Here is a 19727-nt window from a genome sequence, read left to right on the forward strand (position 1 = left end):
CCTGTGGGAAGTTATACCATCTAGCTGCCATACCATCACCCCAGAGGACCCCTTTAAGCAGCGTTGGTCCCTACTGACCAAATACCACAGGTGGCTTCATGAACATAAACTGTAATCAATATTCCTTTTACATGGGCGCCCAGGGCCATGGACCGGGTCGCCGCCATGACACGTCCCCTTAAGTACTGGATCCGGTACCGAGTAACTCCACGGCCCTGGCGGGCGACTCATTTCCACCCGTAATGAGTGTCCCCTGGTCCTAAGTATGGTTTTAGGAAGTAATGTCATGTACTAGTCTCTCTGTATAGCTCTATACACAGCTCTGATTGACAGCTGTTAGAATTATCAAATGGGGGAGTTGCTCGTTTAAGGCTACTTTCACACTAGCGTCGGTACGGGGTCGTCGCGCTGCGTCGGCCCGACGTACCGATGCATACTGTGAAGAAAATGGCAGCGGAAGCAGTCTTAAGACGCTTCCGCTGCTTCATTATGAGGTCCGGGGAGGAGGGGGCGGAGTTTCGGCCGCGCATGCGTGGTCGAAAATGGCGGTCCCGACGCACAAAAAAAGTTACATGAAACTTTTTTTGTGGCGGCGGTGCGTCAAAACATGACGCAATCGTCGCACGACGAATACGACATGTGGCATTGCGTCGCAATGCGTCGGTAATAGGGTTGAGCGACTTTCATTTTTTTAAGATCGAGTCGGGTTTTGCGAAACCCGACTTTGTCCAAAGTCGAGTCGAGTGAAGTCGGCCGATTATCGCAAAAAGTCGGGGATCGACCGAAACATGAAACCCAATGCAAGTCAATGGGGAAGCATAGTCGGCAGTGAGTGGAGGCCAGGAAAACACCTACAGTGCCCATTTTAATGCCAAAAACATCCATTCTTGTTTCTGAAGCTTGTCAATCTTAATTATCTTTATAATAATAGTTGGGCATTAGAAATTGGGGGTCATTTGGCAAAAGTTGTGGGGGGTAGGGCTGGTTCAAGGTTTTAGTGGGCCCAGGAAACGTGGACTACGTCACGGCGGTGGAGCAGTGAGAGGTAAGTATTTCAACTTTGCAAGTGCTGTGATCCTGAGCAAGCAGGGAGGCCCACTCGTTCGCATTGGCACTGGCACAGGGCCCCTCAAAGTATGGCGGTGTGTTTGCACGGCGGGGGCGCCTCCCACCGGCAGCGACACTTTTGCGTACTCTGAGGGGCCCTGTGCCTGTGACGTCGCCAACGAGTATGCCGCCCTACCTGTTGAAGAAACCTGCACTTTCATCTGCACCTTCCTCTTTGTCCCTGTGTAAGGTGGTATAGTATGCGGGAAGGGGAACCTGACTTTCAGCAGGGTCAGATTGTGGCTGTGTAGCGTGCAAGGGGAATGTAGTGGTCTGGGTCAAAGTACCACAAGACTCATCTAGCACCGGCTGGGCAATGGGCAGGATGAGGAGGAAACACTGATATAGGCCCAAATAATAAAGTGGGTAAAATGCAGTTCAAAATTGGTAACAGGACTAACCAGGTGGCATTGCTTAGTTCAGTGGAGTAGAAAACCCAGGAGCGGCAGACACCGTTAGTAGGGCCCAACCACACTAGTAGGTCCTATGCAGTTTAATATTACAAATGAAGGCCGAAAGCCTGAAGATTAAAGGTCAGTAAAATAACACAGGACAACACCAAGGTGCGGCACACACCGTTACTAGGCCCAACCAAAGTAGTAGGCCAACTGCAGTTTAATTATTTAAAATGTAAGCCGAAAGCCTGAACATTGAAGGTCGGGACAACAAAACAGGAGAAAACCCAGTAGCGTCAGACACCTTTTTAAGGGCCCAACCACACATTTTAAAAACAACTACTTAACGAGAGCCTTAAGATTGAAGCTCAGCTTTATACAGTGGAGGACAACACCATGGAGCGGCACACACCGTTAGTAGGCCCCAACCACCAATTTTTAAAAACAACTACTTAATGAGAGCCTGAAGGTTGAAGCTCAGACAAGGAAACCTGGAGGAGAACACCCAGGAGGAGGAGAACACCCAGGAGGAGCAGAACAGCCAGGAGGAGGAGAACACCCAGGAGCGTCAGACACCGTTAGTAGGCCCCAACCACCAGTTTTTACAAACAACTACTTAATGAGAGCCTGAAGGTTGAAGCTCAGCTTTATACAGTGGAGGACAACACCAGGGAGCGTCAGACACCGTTAGTAGGCCCCAACCACCAATTTTTAAAAACAACTACTTAATGAGAGCCTGAAGGTTGAAGCTCAGACAAGGAAACCTGGAGGAGAACACCCAGGAGGAGGAGAACACCCAGGAGGAGGAGAACAGCCAGGAGGAGGAGAACACCCAGGAGCGTCAGACACCGTTAGTAGGCCCAACCAAACTAGTAGCCCCACTGCAGTTTTCAAATTCCTATAGGCTGAAAACCTGACAATTGAAGCTCAGCTTTTTTCAAAGGAGGACAGGTTTATTGAGTGGCGCAGACAAACACAGGTAGTAGGCCTTAAACAAAAAAGTTGGCTCAATGCAGTTTAAAAAAGGTTACAGGGGTCCACAGGCAGCATTTGTGTGGTCAGCGGAGGACAATTTGAATTAGAAACTGCAGACAGACTTAGTAGGCCTAAAATTAAAAAAAGGAGGCTTTATGCACTTTAAAATAGGTTCCAGGGGTACACGGGCAGCATTGGTGTGGTCAGTGGAGGACAATTGGAATTAGGGACTGCAGACAGACTTAGTAGGCTGTCCCCTGTGGACCATGCATCCACCACATTAACCCATTGCGCCGTAATGGACACGTAACCTTCCGTGGCCATGCCTACAGGTCCATGCGTCTGTTGTCAGGTGCACCTTTGTACTCACAGATTGCCAGAGTGCATGGACAATGCGGTCTTTTACATGCTGGTGGAGGGCTGGGATGGCTTTTCTCTCAAAAGAAGTGTCGACTGGGTAGCTCGTAGCGTGGTACAGCGTAGTCCATCATGGCTTTATTAATATTAAATAAAATAAATAAATAGGCTCTATGAACTTTAAAATAGGTTCCAGGGGTACACAGGCAGCATTGGTGTGGTCAGTGGAGGACTATTGGAAGGAGGGACCACAGACAGACTTAGTACGCCTACAATTAAAAAAAGTGGCAATATGCACTTTAAAATAGGTTCCAGGGGTACACGGGCAGCATTGGTGTGGTCAGCGGAGGATGATTGCAAGGAGGGACAGCAGACAGACTTACTAGGCCTAAAATAAAAAAGCAGGCGCTATGCAGTTTTAAATAGGTTACATGGGTACACAGGCAGCATTGGTGTGGTCAGCGGAGGAGGATTGCAAGGAGGGACCGCAGACAGGCTTACTAGGCCTAAAATAAATAAAAATAGGCTCTAGGCAGTTTTAAATAGGTTACATGGGTACACAGGCAGCATTGGTGTGGTCAGCGGATGAGGATTGCAAGGAGGGACCGCAGACAGGCTTACTAGGCCTAAAATAAATAAAAATAGGCTCAAGGCACTTAGAGTTATCTCGCAGGGGTACACAGGCAGCATTGGTGTGGTCAGCAGAGGAGGATTGCAAGGAGGGACCGCAGACAGGCTTACTAGGCCTAAAATAAATAAAAATAGGCTCTAGGCAGTTTTAAATAGGTTACATGGGTACACAGGCAGCATTGGTGTGGTAAGCGGAGGAGGATTGCAAGGAGGGACCGCAGACAGGCTTACTAGGCCTAAAATAAATAAAAATAGGCTCAAGGCACTTAGAGTTATCTAGCAGGGGTACACAGGCAGTATTGGTGTGGTCAGCGGAGGAGGATTGCAAGGAGGGACCGCAGACAGGCTTACTAGGCATAAAATAAATAAAAATAGGCTCGAGGCAGTTTTAAATAGGTTACATGGGTACACAGGCAGCATTGGTGTGGTCAGGGGAAGAGGATTGCAAGGAGGGACCGCAGACAGGCTTACTAGGCCTAAAATAAATAAAAATAGGCTCTAGGCAGTTTTAAATAGGTTACATGGGTACACAGGCAGCATTGGTGTGGTCAGCGGAGGAGGATTGCAGGGAGGGACCGCAGACAGGCTTACTAGGCCTAAAATAAATAAAAATAGGCTCTAGGCAGTTTTAAATAGGTTACATGGGTACACAGGCAGCATTGGTGTGGTCAGCGGAGGAGGATTGCAAGGAGGGACCACAGACAGGCTTACTAGGCCTAAAATAAATAAAAATAGGCTCAAGGCACTTAGAGTTATCTCGCAGGGGTACACAGGCAGCATTGGAGTGGTCAGCGGAGGAGGATTGCAAGGAGGGACCGCAGACAGGCTTACTAGGCCTAAAATAAATAAAAATAGGCTCTAGGCAGTTTTAAATAGGTTACATGGGTACACAGGCAGCATTGGTGTGGTCAGCGGAGGAGGATTGCAAGGAGGGACCGCAGACAGGCTTACTAGGCCTAAAATAAATAAAAATAGGCTCTAGGCAGTTTTAAATAGGTTACATGGGTACACAGGCAGCATTGGTGTGGTCAGCGGAGGAGGATTGCAAGGAGGGACCGCAGACAGGCTTACTAGGCCTAAAATAAATAAAAATAGGCTCAAGGCACTTAGAGTTATCTCGCAGGGGTACACAGGCAGCATTGGTGTGGTCAGCGGAGGAGGATTGCAAGGAGGGACCGCAGACAGGCTTACTAGGCCTAAAATAAATAAAAATAGGCTCTAGGCAGTTTTAAATAGGTTACGTGGGTACACAGGCAGCATTGGTGTGGTCAGCGGAGGAGGATTGCAAGGAGGGACCGCAGACAGGTTTACTAGGCCTAAAATAAATAAAAATAGGCTCTAGGCAGTTTTAAATAGGTTACATGGGTACACAGGCAGCATTGGTATGGTCAGCGGAGGACAACTGCAAGGAGTGTCTGACACAGTTAGTACTCCCCAAAAATAAATACCGTATATACTCGAGTATAAGCCGACCCGAGTATAAGCCGACCCCCCTAATTTTGCCACAAAAAACTGGGAAAACTTATTGACTCGAGTATAAGCCTAGGGGGAAAAATGCAGCAGGTACCGGTGAATTTCAAAATTAAAAATAGATGCTCCATACCGTTCATTATGGCCCCATAGATGCTCCACATAAAGCTGTGCCACATATAATGCTCTGCACCGTTCATTATGGCCCCATAGATGCTCCACATAAAGCTGTGCCATATATACAATGCTCTGCACCGTTGCCCCATAGCTGTGCCACATATATAATGCTCTGCACCGTTGCCCCATAGCTGTGCCATATATATAATGCTCTGCACCATTGCCCCATAGCTGTGCCATATAGTGCTCTGCCCCATTGCTGTGCCATATAGTGCTCTGCCCCATAGCTGTGCCATATAGTGCTCTGCCCCATAGCTGTGCCATATAGTGCTCTGCCCCATAGCTGTGCCATATAGTGCTCTGCCCCATAGCTGTGCCATATAGTGCTCTGCCCCATAGCTGTGCCATATAGTGCTCTGCCCCATAGCTGTGCCATATAGTGCTCTGCCCCATAGCTGTGCCATATAGTGCTCTGCCCCATAGCTGTGCCATATAGTGCTCTGCCCCATAGCTGTGCCATATAGTGCTCTGCCCCATAGCTGTGCCATATAGTGCTCTGCCCCATAGCTGTGCCATATAGTGCTCTGCCCCATAGCTGTGCCATATAGTGCTCTGCCCCATAGCTGTGCCATATAGTGCTCTGCCCCATAGCTGTGCCATATAGTGCTCTGCCCCATAGCTGTGCCATATAGTGCTCTGCCCCATAGCTGTGCCATATAGTGCTCTGCCCCATAGCTGTGCCATATAGTGCTCTGCCCCATAGCTGTGCCATATAGTGCTCTGCCCCATAGCTGTGCCATATAGTGCTCTGCCCCATAGCTGTGCCATACAGTGCTCTGCCCCATAGCTGTGCCATACAGTGCTCTGCCCCATAGCTGTGCCATATAGTGCTCTGCACCATTATTGCCCCATAGCTGTGCCATATAGTGCTCTGCACCGTCCATTATTGCCCCATAGCTGCTGCTGCAATAAAAAAAAATAAAACACATACTCACCTGTCTTGCAGCTCCTCGGCGCCATCTTCCCGGCGTCTCCCTGCACTGACTGATCAGGCAGAGGGCGGCGCGCACACTATATGCGTCATCGCGCCCTCTGCCTGAACAGTCAGAGCGGAGAGAGAGACGCCGGGAAGATGGCGCGACGCCCGGCGTGTGGAACCAGGATAGGTGAATATGCGATACTTACCTGCTCCCGGCGTCCCGCTCCTTCCCCCTGCCTGTCTTCGGTGCCGCAGCCTCTTCCTCTGTCAGCGGTCACCGGCACCGCTGATTAGAGAAATGAATTATGCGGCTCCGCCCCTATGGGGGGTGGAGCAGCCTATTCATTTCTCTAATGAGCGGTCCCACGTGACCGCTCAGGGGAAGAGGCTGCTGCACCCGGAGACCGTGTAACAGGCAGGGGGAGCGCCAGGATCGCCGGGACTAGGTAAGTATATGACAGTGCTCACCCGCCGACCCCACCACCGATCATGACTCGAGTATAAGCCGAGGGGGCACTTTCAGCCCAAAAATTTGGGCTGAAAATCTCGGCTTATACTCGAGTATATACGGTAGATGTTAATGTCTCGCAAAACAACAAAACAAAAAAAAAAAAGTGTGGCATACTTAGGTACAGGGGTGGGCTCCTCTGCTGAGTTCAGACATAGTAATTTGGCACTACGTATTTACTGGTGCCAATATAGGACACTGACCCTGACTATTTTAACTAGCATCATACATGTCAACAAATTGGTATTGTCAGTGCCAGGCATTGAAGGATGTCAGCGCATAGACTAAACATTGTTGGAGCTGTGAGAGATAATTTTGCACGTGGTAGAGCACAGTTTGAGCTGGGGGGGTGAACTCTCTTGTGGCCGGCGGTACCGTCCCAGGGCCCCTCATGTTACAACGGTGTGTCTGACGTTGGGTGCGCGCCACCACCGCCAGAGACACTTTATTGTACTATGAGGGACCCAGTGGCAGTGCCGTCGACCAAAAGCGGGCACACCCACCTTTTCAGACAAACGGCACTCTAATGGGTGCTTGCGCCAAGTGGCGAGACCACGGCCCCGTGGGGGGAGTTTTCCCATTTAGGGAGGTGTAAACATGTCGTATGCTGGACAAACAGCTGCTGCAAATTAAGAGATTGGAACACTCAGTGAGACCAGTCCACAAGCAAGACCTTTTTATAGGAAAGCTAGGTGTCAGCCGGGAAAGGTGGGGCAAAATAATTTGAAATCCAGGAGTGGTTCATTTTAATGAAGGTTAGATCATCAACATTTTGGGTAGCCAGACGAGTCCTTTTTTCGGTTAATATTGAACCAGCAGCACTGAATACTCTTTCTGATAGCACACTAGCTGCTGGGCAAGCAAGCTCCTGCAATGCATATTCTGCCAATTCAGGCCAGGTGTCTAATTTGGATGCCCAGTAATCAAATGGGAATGACGGTTGAGGGAGAACATCGATAAGGGATGAAAAATAGTTAGTAACCATACTGGACAAATGTTGTCTCCTGTCACTTTGAATAGATGCTGCAGTACCTGTCCTGTCTGCGGTCATTGCGAAATCACTCCACAACCTGGTCAGAAAACCCCTCTGTCCAATGCCACTTCTGATTTGTGCACCTCTAACACCTCTGCCCTGTAGCCCCCTGCAGCTCGTGTGAGAACCATCACCGGCACTGTGTGCTGGGAATGCCTGAATCAAACGGTCTACAAGAGTTGCTTGTATGGTTGCTAATGTTTGTTCGAGGTTCTCATGTGGCATAATATTTTGCAATTTGCCTTTATAGCAAGGGTCAAGGATGCAGGCCAACCAGTAATCGTCATCGGTCATCATTTTAATAATGCGTGGATCCCTTTTGAGGATACGTAAGGCATAATCCGCCATGTGGGCCAAAGTTCCAGTTGTCAAATCTGCGGTTGTGCTGGGTTGAGGGGCAGTTACAGGCAAATCTACGTCACTTGTCTCCCTCCAAAAACCAGAACCCGGCCTTACAACGCCACTATTTTCTGTTGGCCCAGGAGAAGCTTTCTCATTAAAAAAATACTCATCCCCATCATCCTCCTCGTCCTCCTCTTCGCCCGCTACCGCGTCCTCTACACAGCCCTGACCAGACAATGGCTGACTGTCATCAAGGCTTTCCTCTTCCTCGGCTGCAGACGCCTGCTCCTTTATGTGCGTCAAACTTTGCATCAGCAGACGCATTAGGGGGATGCTCATGCTTATTATGGCGTTGTCTGCACTAACCAGCCGTGTGCATTCCTCAAAACACTGAAGGACTTGACACAGGTCTTGTAGCTTCGACCACTGCCCACCTGACAACTCCATGTCTGCCATCCAACTGCCTGCCCGTGTATGTGTATCCTACCACAAATACATAACAGCACGCCTCTGTTCGCACAGTCTCTGAAGCATGTGCAGTGTGGAGTTCCACCTTGTTGCAACGTCGATGATTAGGCGATGCTGGGGAAGGTTCAAAGACCGCTGATAGTTCTGCATACGGCTGGAGTGTACGGGCGAACGGCGGATATGTGAGCAAAGTCTGCGCACTTTGAGGAGCAGGTCGGGTAACCCCGGATAACTTTTCAGGAAGCACTGCACCACCAGGTTTAAGGTGAGAGCCAGGCAAGGAATGTGTTTCAGTTGGGAAAGGGCTATGGCAGCCATGAAATTCCTTCCGTTGTCACTCACTACCTTGCCTGCCTCAAGATGTACAGTGCCCAGCCATGACTGAGTTTCTTTCTGCAAGAACTCGGACAGAACTTCCGTGGTGTGTCTGTTGTCGCCCAAACACTTCATTGCCAATACAGCCTGCTGACGCTTGCCACTAGCTGTCCCATAATGGGACACCTGGTGTGCAACAGGGGCAGCTGCGGATGGACTGATTGTGCGACTGCGGTTTGTGGATGAGCTATCGCTTCTGCAGGAGGACGAAGAGGAGGATGAGGAGGGGGGGCGAACGCCAACAGCCAACTGTTTCCTAGACCGTGGGCTAGGCAGAAGTGTCCCAATATTGCTGTCCCCTGTGGACCCTGCATCCACCACATTAACCCAGTGTGCCGTGATGGACACGTAACGTCCCTGGCCATGCCTACTGGTCCATGCATATGTTGTCAGGTGCACCTTTGTACTCACAGATTGCCTGAGTGCATGGATGATGCGGTCTTTAACATGCTGTTGGAGGGCTGGGATGGCTTTTCTAGAAAAGAAGTGTCGACTGGGTAGCTCGTAGCGTGGTACAGTGTAGTCCATGAGCGCTTTGAAAGCTTCGCTTTCAACTAACCGGTAGGGCATCATCTCTAATGAGATTAGTCTAGCAATGTGGGCATTCAAACCCTGTGTACGCGGATGCGAGGATGAGTACTTCCTTTTCCTAACAAGAGTCTCATGTAGGGTGAGCTGGACTGGAGAGCTGGAGTGTTTCCTACTACGAACCTGGTGATTCCCTGACTGCTTTGGCCTGGCGACGAAAGCTGCACAGATACTGCAGGTGGTGCGGGAAATGGTGGGCTTACAGTGAGGGAAGGGATGTAACGTTGCTGACTAGCTTCATTGGCCGAGGGTGCTGCAACCTTTAGGGACATTTGGTAGTTAGTCCAGGCTTGCAAATGCATGGTGGTTAAATGTCTATGCATGCAACTTGTATTTAGACTTTTAAGATTCTGACCTCTGCTTAAGGTAGTTGAACATTTTTGACAGATGACTTTGCGCTGATCATTTGGATGTTGTTTAAAAAAAATGCCAGACTGCACTCTTTCTACTATCGGATACCTTTTCAGGCATTGCAGACTGAGCTTCTTTAACCGGATGGCCACGCTGTCCTCCAACTGGTTTTGGTTTTGCCACGCGTTTTTGGCCAGATACGGGCCCGGCAGATGGAACCTGTTGTGATGTTGATGCCTGCTGCGGCTCCTCCTCCTCCGCTTCAGAACTACTGCTGCCTGCACCCTGTTCCCCCAATGGCTGCCAATCGGGGTCAACAACTGGGTCATCTATGACCTCCTCTTGTGCAACTTCGTCTGTGTCACCGTGTAAGCCGGTGGTATAGCGTTCGTGACGGGGCACCATAGTCTCAGCTGGGTTTGATTCTGGCTCAGTACACTGCGAGGGCAATGTTCTGGTCTGAGTCAAAGGAACAGCATAGTAATCTGGCTGTGGCTGTGCATCAGTGCACTCCATGTCCGATTCAACTTCTAATGGGCATGGCCTGTTAACTGTTTCACTGTCTAACCCAGGAACAGTATGTGTAAAGAGCTCCATGGAGTAACCCGTTGTGTCGCCTGACGCATCCTTCTCTCTTGTTCTGGGTGAAGAAGACAAGGAAGCGACTTGTCCCTGACCGTGAACATCCACTAACGACGCGCTGCTTTTACATTTAGCACTTTCAGAAGAGGAGGCAAAAGAGCTAGAGGCTGAGTCAGCAAGGAAAGCCAAAATCAAAACTTGTTCTTGCTGCTCCGGGTTTAAAAGCAGTTTTCCTACTCCCAGAAAAGGGAGCGTTCGAGGCCTTGTGTAGCCAGACGACGAACCTGGCTCAACAACTCGAGACTTAGGTGCTGTATTGCTTTTACCACGACCACCTGATGCTCCACCACCACTACCATCATTACCAGCTGACAATGACTGCCCACGGCCACGACCTCTTCCACCAGACTTCCTCATTGTTTGCAAAACGTAACCAAAGTAACGGTATCTGTTACTGTAAAACAACTTATAAGGTGAACTCAAACTTCTGTAGGATTTATATATACCTTTATAGGTGGCTGACAAAGAAAGGAAAATCAGGCCCAATGTTACACACTAGGTTTTCTGTGCCCCAATAATTGGAGACAGATGGCACACACAGGACCGACACTCAAGCAGAAATGGCAATCTTAATCTCCCACTATTTTTTTTTCAGGGAGAATTTAAACAAAAAAAAAATTTCCCAGTATGACACACTAGGTTTTATGTGCCCCAATAATTTGAGACAGATGGCACACACAGGACCGGCACTCAAGCAGAAATGCCAATCTTAATCTCCCACTATGTTTTTTTTTTCAGGGAGAATTTAAACAAAAAAATAAAACATTTCCCAGTATGACACACTAGGTTTTCTGTGCCCCAATAATTTGAGACAGATGGCACACACATGACCGGCACTCAAGCAGAAATGCCAATCTTAATCTCCCACTATGTTTTTGTTTTTCAGGGAGAATTAAAAAAAAAAAAAAAATTTCCAGTATGACACACTAGGTTTTCTGTGCCCCAATAATTGGAGACAGATGGCACACACAGGACCGGCACTCAAGCAGAAATGCCAATCTTAATCTCCCACTTTGTTTTTTTTTTTCAGGGAGAATTTAAACAAAAAAATAAAAAATTTCCCAGTATGACACACTAGGTTTTCTGTGCCCCAATAATTTGAGACAGATGGCACACACAGGACCGGCACTCAAGCAGAAATGCCAATCTTAATCTCCCACTATGTTTTTGTTTTTCAGGGAGAATTAAAAAAAAAAAAAAAAATTTCCCAGTATGACACACTAGGTTTTCTGTGCCCCAATAATTTGAGACAGATGGCACACACAGGACCGGCACTCAAGCAGAAATGCCAATCTTAATCTCCCACTATGTTTTTGTTTTTCAGGGAGAATTAAAAAAAAATAAATAAATTTCCCAGTATGACACACTAGGTTTTCTGTGCCCCAATAATTTGAGACAGATGGCACACACAGGACCGGCACTCAAGCAGAAATGCCAATCTTAATCTCCCACTATGTTTTTGTTTTTCAGGGAGAATTAAAAAAAAAAAAAAAATTTCCCAGTATGACACACTAGGTTTTCTGTGCCCCAATAATTGGAGACAGATGGCACACACAGGACCGGCACTCAAGCAGAAATGCCAATCTTAATCTCCCACTTTGTTTTTTTTTTTCAGGGAGAATTTAAACAAAAATAAAAAAAATTTCCCAGTATGACACACTATGTTTTATGTGCCCCAATAATTTGAGACAGATGGCACACACAGGACCGGCACTCAAGCAGAAATGCCAATCTTAATCTCCCACTATGTTTTTTTTTTCAGGGAGAATTTAAACAAAAAAATAAAAAATTTCCCAGTATGACACACTAGGTTTTATGTGCCCCAATAATTTGAGACAGATGGCACACACAGGACCGGCACTCAAGCAGAAATGCCAATCTTAATCTCCCACTATGTTTTTTTTTTCAGGGAGAATTTAAACAAAAAAATAAAAAATTTCCCAGTATGACACACTATGTTTTATGTGCCCCAATAATTTGAGACAGATGGCACACACAGGACCGGCACTCAAGCAGAAATGCCAATCTTAATCTCCCACTATGTTTTTTTTTTCAGGGAGAATTTAAACAAAAAAATAAAAAATTTCCCAGTATGACACACTAGGTTTTATGTGCCCCAATAATTGGAGACAGATGGCACACACAGGACCGGCACTCAAGCAGAAATGCCAATCTTAATCTCCCACTATGTTTTTGTTTTTCAGGGAGAATTTAAACAAAAAAAAAAATTCCCAGTATGACACACTAGGTTTTATGTGCCCCAATAATTGGAGACAGATGGCACACACAGGACCGGCACTCAAGCAGAAATGCCAATCTTAATCTCCCACAATTTTTTTTTTTTTCAGGGAGATTTAAAAAAAAAAAAAAAAAAAAGGGACTGTCCTACAATTACTATCTCCCTGCAGTAATCTCAGCAAGGTATGGCAGGCAGCAATAACAAGAAGTGGACAGCTGCACAAAAAAAAACAAAAGTGTGGACAAACAAACAAGATAGCTGTGCAGAAAGGAAGGAGCAACAGGATTTGTGCTTTGAAAAAAGCAGTTGGTTTGCACAGCGGCGTACAAAGAGCAATGCAGCTATCAGTGAGCCTTCTAGGGCAGCCAATGAGCTACAGCGCTGAGGAAAAAAAAAAAGTAGCCTCCACTGTCCCTGCAAACAAAAGGTGGTGTTGGACAGTGGAAATCGCTACAGCACAAGCGGTTTGGGGGTGAATGTACCCTGCCTAACACTATCCCTGCTTCTGACGAAGCGGCACCTCTCCCTACGCTCAGATCAGCAGCAGTAAGATGGCGGTCGGCGGGAACGCCCCTTTATAGCCCCTGAGACGCCGCAGACAGCAAGCCAATCACTGCAATGCCCTTCTCTAAGATGGTGGGGACCAGGATCTATGTCATCACGCTGCCCACACTCTGCGTCCACCTTCATTGGCTGAGAAATGGAGCTTTTAGCGTCATTGAAACGCGACTTTGGCGCGAAAGTCGCGTACCGCATGGCCGACCCCACACAGGGATCGGGTCGGGTATCATGAAACCCGACTTTGCCAAAAGTCGGCGACTTATGAAAATGACCGATCCGTTTCGCTCAACCCTAGTCGGTAATATTAGTCTATGGGGAAAAAACGCATCCTGCAGACAACTTTTCAGGATGCGTTTTTTCTCCTAAACGACGCATTGCGACGTGCAGCCAAAAACGCTAGTGTGAATGTAGTCTTACTCACATCTTCTATCTTTGCCCACAGGCAATGTCTTGTTTCACAGTTAGAAGCAGGGGTGGCGGAGACAGAAGCAGAGTGCTGGTACTGCACTCACCTCTCCCACAGCTTCTCTCACAATGGATGAAGGACATTTTCAGAGGGTGGCGATGCAAGAAACTGTAGTAAGTAACTGCAGCGCTGCACCCTGATGTGGTCCTGTTCCAGAAGGGGTGATAGACACTGCAAGGAAATGAGTGCAGCCCCAGCGTCCTTTGACATACTATTCGAGACTCCTCTCAAACAAAATATTACAGGAAGTACATTTAAAAAAAAAAAATCAACATTTAGGGATTAGCAGGATAAGGAGAAGTGTGGGGTGTTGTGCAATAATGCAAATTACAGAAGTGATTACGGTAAAAAATAGGGTTAAAAGGAGATTGGGGTTAGCTCTCGGCTATCTCCGAGCTGCTACTGTGCAGGCGCAGGCAGCACCATCTTGGAGGAAGAATTTTTTTTCTTCTACAGTAAGATGGCGCCACTGGTGCATACGCTGTAGCAGTTATCGGATCACAGCTCTAGACACCAATAGCAGCTACTGAGCCGGCTTGGCGGGCGCCATTTTCAAATTGATTTTTTTTTTCTCCAAGCTGAACAACATGAAGAAAATGTATTATTGGCACACTAAACCTGATTATACTGCAGAGTGGCTGGCACCTTCCTGCAGCAGATTATTTTTAAATATATACAGAAATTCATTATGCAAACTAGGGGGCAGGTCAGTGAGAGATTAGTGACCTGTCAGCTGCCTGCATTATGAATATCTAATCAGAGCACCACATGCAGATCCCCCCTCCAGACCCGCCTTAGGGCACGGGCATATCATTAGCACCAAATTGATAACAAAGATTAAAGAACAACTATAAGATGGATTTCACCAACCAAGGTATCATTGTAATCAGCATAACGGTGCTGTGTGTAGGTTACTGTGCACAATCCTGCTGACAGGTTCCCTTTAAAATGTCCAATACACTTTTTATTGTTTTATTTATTTATTTTTTAGGAAATGAGTCATATACATTTTTAAAATGACCAATAATACCACATACAAGTGACAAATACCGTCACACCATGGCCAGACCACATATTACCACCACATAGTGACCGTATACTACAATACTGATCATTACTAAAGAAACCACAATTCTTAGTGCCATTATTCACAGGAGCTCTGTATATACTGTCAGTGTATAGATAAGACAGTGATCACCAGTGATATACACAGGAACTTTGCGTATAGCGGCAGTGGACATGTAATACAGTGATCACTGGTGATATTTAATAATAATAATAATAATAATAATTTTTATTTATATAGCACCAACATATTCCGCAGCACTTTACAATTAAGCGGGGACATGTACAAACAATAAATTCGGTACGAGTTAAGACAATTTAAACAGTGACATAAGGGGTGAGGTCCCTGCTCTCAAGCTTACAATCTACATGGAAATGGGGGGGACACAATAGGTGAAAAGTGCTTGTTAGTTCAGGTCTGGCAATTATAATAAATAGGGATTTTCATATAAAGCTGCATGATCCGGTCATCAGCCCGTGTGTTTAAGTGCAATAGTCAAGTATCAAGTGCAGTTATCGTGTGCATGGAGGGTGTGGAGACAGATGAATAGTAGGGTGCAGATTTAGAATAATATTTGGAAGGAGGGAACAGGGCAAAGATAGTTTAATGCGCAGTTGATGTGGTAGGCTTGTTTGAAGAGATGGGTTTTTAAAGCGCGCTTGAAAAGGTCGGGGCTAGGTATCAGTCTGATCGTCTGGGGAAGTGCATTCCAGAGAGCTGGCGCAGCACAAGAGAAGTCTTGGAGACGGAGGTGCGAGGTTCGGATTATGGGGGATGTTAGCCTTAGGTCATTTGTAGAACGGAGGGCACGTGTAGGGCGATAGACAGAGATGAGAGAGGAGATATAAGGCGGTGCAGAACTGTGGAGGGCTTTATGGGTGAGAGAGATAAGTTTATACTGGACCCTGTAGTGAATGGGTAGCCAGTGTAATGACTGGCACAAGATGGAGGCATCGGTGAAGCGGTTGGACAGAAATATGACCCTGGCTGCCGCATTCAAGATGGATTGGAGAGGAGAAAGTTTGGTAAGAGGGAGACCGATCAGAAGAGAGTTGCAGTAGTCCAGACGAGAATGAATAAGAGCAACAGATATTTAACACAGGAGCTCTGTATATAGTGTCAGTAAACAGGTAATACAGTCATCACTGGTGACATTACTCACAGGAGCTGTATATATAATATATAGTATATAGTGTCAGTCTACAGGTAACACACTGACACATCAGTGACGTCCTTAGTTGAAGTCCTTCATCTTTGCTTTTCTCTTTCATCCAGCACAGACCGCCATCACTTCTTCCAGCCAGAACTCGTCTCTGCTTAAAATAACACATAGTTACCTAGAGTTCCGATTCCAGCGTTATTTGCAGTCCCCTCTCATGTCATCATTTGCAGTAACCCTCCCCTCTCAATTGATTTGCAGTCTCCCCTCAAAGATCATTTGCAGTCCCACTTCACCCATCGTTTCATCATTTGCAGTCCCCCTTCCCACCTCACTTCATCATTTGAAGTCCCCCCTCACTTCATCATTTGAAGTCCCGCTTTCCACATCACTTCATCATTTGTAGTCCCCTCTCACTTCAACATTTGCAGTCCCTCTCCGCCATTTCATTAATTTTATAAATAAAAAAACATGTTTTTTATACTTACCTCACTGACGATCCCATGCAGGCACAGCTCTGCTTCTGGTATCCTGGCAATGGCCAGTGGCGCTCATACATGCCGGTGATTGTGCGATTATGTCATTGCATATGTGCTGTCACCTGACCAGAAGTCCATAGGAGGTGGAGGGAGCTGCACAGCTGTTCAGGTTAGGTGGCTGTGGAGCTACGGGAAAGCTCACAGCGCTGAGTTGTATGCTGTAGTACACAGCACTATATTACACCTTGGTGCCCATTGAGGAGAAGCACAAGAGGGGGGTCCTTACAGGGTCCAGGCCCCCTCTATACTTCTGATCACTGCGCCCCACACAGCAATAATGGCAGTAATGCTCTGATGGTGACACTGCAATTATGCATTGCTTGACTCCAAAGCCCAGTTCTACATTTGCTTTTGTGTTATTCCTCCATTGGACTCTGTCTAATTCAATGGTAATCCCAGGTTCTTGCTGTATTGCCTCTGGCTGAACCACTCTGGTATCAGCTATGGTGAGAAATGCCCCAGAATCACAAAAACCAAGAACTCTCCAACCATCCAGCACGACCTCCTGTAAGTACTTCTTTGATTATTAGAGGAACTTGTGGCTGTGACCCAAACCCCATAAACCCTTGATGGTCGAACATGAGTATCTGAGCCATTAGGCAAGTCAACTTGGAGGGACGACACCTCTTCCTCCATTGTATTTGGCTGTAAATAATTGATAGACCGATTTGGTGCAGGGTCATTCCTCAATGGACACAGAGGGCAGATGTCTTGCAGGTGCCCAGGCTGCCTGCATCGGTAACATATGAGCTGTGTCACACTCCTTCCCATTTGCATTCTAGGGAAGGAGGTAAGGGAACCTGGAGGCTGATGTCCATGTGAAGGTGTGTGAGGTGGTTGTCGGGGTTGAGAACGATTCTTCCACTGGATAGCTGGGCATGTGACCTGCAAATGTCCAAGGTGTCCACAACCATAAACACCTGCGTTCTACTACTTTCTCTTCTGGTCACATTATAGAGGATGAGGTAGAACTAGCTGGAAGATGATTCACATGGTTAGAAACATGAGGTAGTGGTGTAGTGGGCCAACAAACCTTGGGGACTGAAGGACAAGAGACCACTACTGGTGGGGTGCTGGCAGTTTTTTCTCCATGCACCAGTAGCTTTTTCCATGGAGGCTTGATGGTGAGAATCTCCTCAGCTAATGTGGCTACTTGTTTTACAGTCGCTAGTTTTGTCTCACATACCCATTCCCTGTTCTCAGCAGGGCATTTTCAAAGAACTGTTCTTCTTTAAGATGCCCTAGATGATGGTCTCCAGAGATAAGGACCCCTCTCCCTCCAGCCAACGATGAAACATCTTTTTGATCACATGGGCATACATTTAAAAAAAAAATAGATTGTAAGCTTGCAAGCAGGGCCCTCTGTTGTGAATTTGGTTTCTGGGCCCCCCGGTGGTCACTGGTGGTACTGAACTTGTGTGCTTCATCGCCTCTGTTCACCTGTTTCCATCAGGATGTGGGAGTTGTCTATTTAGCCTTGCTCCTCAGTAATTTCTATGCCGGCCAACAATGTTACCAGAAGCCTTTCTGTTGCATGTTCCTGCTCCTAGACTACTATCAGCTAAGTTGGACTTGTAGTCCTAAGTTTGTTTTGCATTTTTGTTCCAGTTCTCTGTGATTGTTTATTTCTGAGGCTGGAAGCTCTTGTGAGCTGGAATTGCCACTCTGGTGTCATGAGTTGATATTAGAGTCTTAAAGTAATTCCAGGATGGTGTTTTGAAAGGGTTTTCAGCTGACTGTGAAGTTCCCTTTTCTGTCTTCCTACTTTCTAGTAAGCGGACCTCAATTTGCTAAACCTATCTTCATACTTCGTATGTCAATTTCCTCTGAAATCACCGACAATATATGTGGGGGCTACTGTCTGCCTTTTGGGGAAAATTTCTCTAGAGGTAAGCCAGGTCTGTATTTTCCTCTGCTAGGGTCAGTCAGTTCTCCGGCTGGCGCTGGGCGTCTAGGGATAAAACGTAGGCACGCTACCCGGCCACTGTTATTTGTGCGGTAGGTTTAGCTCACAGTCAGCTCGAGTTCCCATCTTCCAAGAGCTAGTCCTTTTTGTATGCTTTACTACGTTCTCTTGCCATTGAGAACCATGACAGTTTGGCCGGACAAGGGTTAAAATTATTGGCAGAAGAAAGGAGAGAAAAGAAGTCTGCAGAGAATTTTTTTTTTTTTTTTCTGAGTTTGCTCATTAGTTGATTCACTAGCTTCTCTGCTTACTGCAGCCTTCGTCTCTCTCTCCTTCTAATCCTTGAATGGTTCTGACTTCACCTGATGAAAATGGATCCTCAGGGTTTAGCTACAGGTCTGAACAATCTCGCTATGAAGGTTCAAAGTTTACAGGATTTTGTAATTCATGCTCCTATATCTGAACCTAGAGTACCTTTGCCTGAATTTTTCTCCGGGGATAGATCTCGCTTCCAGAATTTCAAACATAATTGTAAATTATTTTTGTCTCTGAGATCTCGCTCCGCTGGAGATCCTGCACAGCAGGTCAGGATTGTAATATCCTTGCTCCGGGGCGACCCTCAGGATTGGGCATTTGCTTTGGCACCAGGGGATCCTGCGTTGCTCAATGTGGATGCGTTTTTCCTGGCTTTGGGGTTGCTTTATGAGGAACCTCATTTAGAGATTCAGGCTGAAAAAGCCTTGATGGCCCTGTCTCAAGGGCAAGATGAGGCTGAAATATACTGCCAAAAATTTCATAAGTGGTCTGTGCTTACTCAGTGGAATGAGTGCGCCCTGGCGGCGAATTTCAGAGAGGGTCTCTCTGATGCCATTAAAGATGTTATGGCGGGGTTCCCTGTGCCTGCAGGTCTGAATGAGTCCATGACAATGGCTATTCAGATTGATCGGCGTTTGCGGGAGCGCAAACCTGTGCACCATTTGGCGGTGTCTACTGAGAAGGCGCCAGAGATTATGCAATGTGATAGAATTCTGTCCAGAAGCGAACGACAGAATTTTAGGCGAAAAAATGGGTTATGCTTCTATTGTGGCGATTCAACTCATGTTATATCAGCATGCTCTAAACGTACTAAGAAGGTTGATAAGTCTGTTTCAATTGGTACTTTACAGTCCAAGTTTATTCTATCTGTGACCCTGATTTGCTCTTTATCGTCTATTACCGCGGACGCCTATGTCGACTCTGGCGCCGCTTTGAGTCTTATGGATTGGTCCTTTGCCAAACGCTGTGGGTTTAATTTAGAGCCTCTGGAAGTTCCTATACCTCTGAAGGGTATTGACTCCACGCCATTGGCTAGTAATAAACCACAATACTGGACACAAGTAACTATGCGTATTAATCCGGATCACCAGGAGATTATTCGCTTCCTTGTGTTGTATAATCTACATGATGTGTTGGTG

Source organism: Ranitomeya variabilis, chromosome 3 (genome assembly GCF_051348905.1).
Source record: "Ranitomeya variabilis isolate aRanVar5 chromosome 3, aRanVar5.hap1, whole genome shotgun sequence".
NCBI lineage: Eukaryota > Metazoa > Chordata > Amphibia > Anura > Dendrobatidae > Ranitomeya > Ranitomeya variabilis.